The sequence below is a fragment of the Lepisma saccharinum genome, chromosome 9 (assembly GCF_977018435.1).
Source record: "Lepisma saccharinum chromosome 9, izLepSacc3.1, whole genome shotgun sequence".
Classification (NCBI taxonomy): Eukaryota; Metazoa; Arthropoda; class Insecta; order Zygentoma; family Lepismatidae; genus Lepisma; species Lepisma saccharinum.
The window spans coordinates 69310351-69313816 of NC_139237.1; the positions used below are offsets into that span (position 1 = coordinate 69310351).

General features: G+C 40.4%; 2 non-coding genes across 2 annotated transcripts; both read left to right on the forward strand.

Annotated features, from left to right (window-relative positions):
• The first annotated feature begins 1293 nt into the window (after window positions 1-1293).
• Window positions 1294-1367, forward strand: TRNAI-AAU (transfer RNA isoleucine (anticodon AAU)). The gene has a single exon. It is a non-coding gene; the product is annotated as a tRNA-Ile (tRNA).
• An 824-nt stretch (window positions 1368-2191) lies between these two features.
• On the forward strand, window positions 2192-2265 carry TRNAI-AAU (transfer RNA isoleucine (anticodon AAU)). The gene has a single exon. It is a non-coding gene; the product is annotated as a tRNA-Ile (tRNA).
• Window positions 2266-3466: the final 1201 nt, after the last annotated feature.

Genomic DNA, 3466 nt, shown 5'->3' on the forward strand with positions numbered 1-3466 from the left:
AACGGCATGGAATTCTCTCCTTTACAACTTTTTTCATTTAGATCGTTCTGTGCCCAGTTCCGACTCCTGTCGCGCCCTAGCTACGGCTTTGAACTTGATGACACTGTAAGAAAAGTAGACATTCCGAGCGAAGCGAACAAGAAAACTTTACGAAACGTATTTCCATTTGCATAAAATTCGAAATCGAGGGTAGGGGGTAATTGCCCTTCTGTGCCCCCCCCCCTTTGCACGTTCTCTTGGCCGTCTGGAAAAAGAATGCAAGAAATATGTGAATACTAATTCCATCTTGAGGTTCATTTTGTCCTGCTACTCTTAGATTCTGCTAGCCTTGCTTTCCTTTACTACAGTGTTTGCCCACCCCCTAGAATTGGTTTCCGTCCAAGGTTGGGGAGTGCATGCCCCCTGCCCTTCCTGTGGTTGCGCCATTGACAGGGCGCAAATATTTTCGAAGGTAGCCATAACATTCTATCTTTTACAACTTTTTTTTTCATTTAGTTCTGGCTGGCAATGTACGACCTTTCTGCTGGATGGATCTTGCAGTGTCGGTTTTGTCGGAGTAGGAAGAGGAAGATCCTTGATTGCTGACTGTAGGACGTTCAGCTGAATGTGGATCTTCCCTTCGTTTGATTCCCTGGATTGTATTTCCCTCCCTCTTAGGCAGTGGGCGGAAGTCATCTGGAGATGGAACAGGAACGTTTCGTTTCTTCGCTGCTGGAGTGGTTTGCGATCAACTGAAAGCGGCGATTTTATTGCACACGATAAGGTACAGAACACTAAAACCTCCGACAGTGAAGCTAGCTCCTTTTTGCAGCAAACCCTTCAATTGCTAAACAAGAATATTTTTGTTATTTAATTTTGAAACTAGATATGTCTTTCGGGGGGCTGAAGGGGTACGGACCAGGGTGCGAAATCAAGGAGGACAGGGGGATTTCCTCCCACCAGCAATCTTGACTTCAAAAATCCCCACCAGCAAAAAATTCCCCGGCGGGGGGGGGGGGGGGTAGTTTTTCATAACAAGAAAATATATGCAATTAGTTTTGACTTCTTACATGCTTTACTAAGGATAATATCGAAAACACACACAAAGTAGCATGATTGAGAGTGCAGGATGCTATCTCTCTCTCTTTTTCAAGACATCTGTTTCAAGATATGTCTTATCTTCTTCGATATATTGGATGTTCAAAATATCAAGAATAGTATGAAGTTCTTTATCATACCCACGTTACACAATAGATTTATTACTGATATTTTTAAGAAAAGAATGTTAATCGTTAGAGCGATCCTTATGCACTTGGCCGGTTAGCTCAGCTGGATAGAGCGTCGTGCTAATAACGCGAATGTCGTGGGTTCGATCCCCACACTGGCCATAATTTTTTTGTGAAGATATAAAGAACTGATTTTTTCTCTGAACGCCTTATGTAAAGGAGGTATCCAGAACCAATCGAAACTTGAGTAGAGATAAGATCCCCTTTGAAGGAATACTCACGTCAACAATAATTTCAACCCGGACCAACTCGTGTTGCCTATAGGTTTCATTTATTCACAGTAAATCGAATCTTAACAAGTGTGTGACTTTTTAATCAGAATTGCGTGTGAGGGCCTCCCCCATGGCGCAGTGGTAGCGTCATTGCCTTGTAATCAAGGGGTCCCGGGTTCGATACCCGGTGGAGGCACAAGTGGTTCGGATCCCACTTTAAACTGTAGGTCCAGTCCCGATTAGCCTTACTGTGCACAAAGTGGACTTAAAACAGCAACTCAAACCAAACCAAGAATTGCGTGTGACTCCATTTTACTGGTATTTCCATCGGCAAAATCTTTTCCTATTGACATTTATCACGAATTTCTGAAGGTAGGTAAGATTTTTTAGAATTTAACATTCCGTGTGTTGAATGGAATTAGTGAATTTCAGAATCTTTTAATGTCGATATATCAAGGTGTTAGGAGAATGTGTATGTGTTTGTGGGAAACAATTAGATAGCGTGGAAAAAATTATTCATGTATCAGAAAAGTGACATTTCTACTGCTAATGCATAGTATTCAAGCATTCATCATTTTGAGACAATTTCGTATCACAGGGTATTTTTTGGAGTGACTTCATTATAAAGAACCGCTTCAATCCACACCGTGGATAGGAAGTTGTTCTTGTGGTGAAATGACGCTTAATTTGTTTTCTAAGCTCTGTTCGTGTAGTGGCCGGTTAGCTCAGCTGGTTAGAGCGTCGTGCTAATAACGCGAATGTCGTGGGTTCGATCCCCACACTGGCCAGAATCAAATATCTTATCTTTTTCGATCTACTCTACACCAATAACAAAATGCGCACAAGGAAAATAAACAAGAATGCAAGTCAAATATAATTATAAATTCGAATTTATTTATTACAATGGAGAGCAAAAGCTTATACATAATAAAACAATTTCAACTCTTTTGCATCTTTAATCGGTTAGTATAGGAATTAGTTTGCTATTTCATAAATATTTCTGTATTTAATAATAATGCTTCTTTAAAATATTTAGTAATTAATTGTCTTTAGTTGTAAAATATCCATATCATTATATTATTCGTATATGTGTCTTCAATGATTTTGCACCCTCGTCCGAGACCCCTTGGAGCCCCCCTAAGTACGCCCTTCCTGACGCCTCCTAAATTTTCAATACAATTCGTTGCTCAATCAACCTCCAAGCCTCATCCTATCCCTGACTCTACACGTCTTGAAATGCGACAGAAGCAATACAGCTCAAAGTAACTTTGAAGAGAGAAAGAGCAGGAGACAAGACTTATAATGCAATTTACAACCTTCGCATCTCGTCCAATTCTGAGCCTCTTCGCGCTGTTTCATTTACACTCCTTCCCCCCACCCCCACCCTCCGTTTCTTAATGGCTGAAGCGTCTTTCAACTTCCTCTTCTTACCCTTGTGTGGGGTTGCGCACCCACCCTGCGCGTAATTAATTCTGTCACTCGCATTCTCTTTTGTCTACCGGTACCTGATTGCTATTCTCCATGTTTTCTTTCAAAATCTTAGGAAGAACAAGGAAGAGAAGGAAAATCAAGAAGAAAGCGCGAAAAGAAAAACGAAATAAGGGATTAATTAATTGAGCAGCAGAGAAGAGTGTGTTTTAACAAGATTAAAAGCTAGAAGCCTTGAGGGATGTTTTCCGAGGGGAGCGGAAGTTGAGGGGAACCTCCCGCTGTGAGGTAGGGGGTTTAGTTTCGTCATGGACGAAAGATGTTTTCATTATATTTAATGCAAACAAGAAAAGTTTGGATAATTATGAAAGAAATGTACAAGGGCGATAATAGAGAAACAAATTGGGAGAAAGGGGGACGGATTTAAATTTCCATTTTTACTTTGACAATCAAATTATTATGCTAACGAGTAAGCAGAAATAGTTTAAGTCTTGGATATCATAAAAATGTATATAGTTTGAATATACGAGGGTTGAACATTTTGTCTCCTTGACAAGAAAT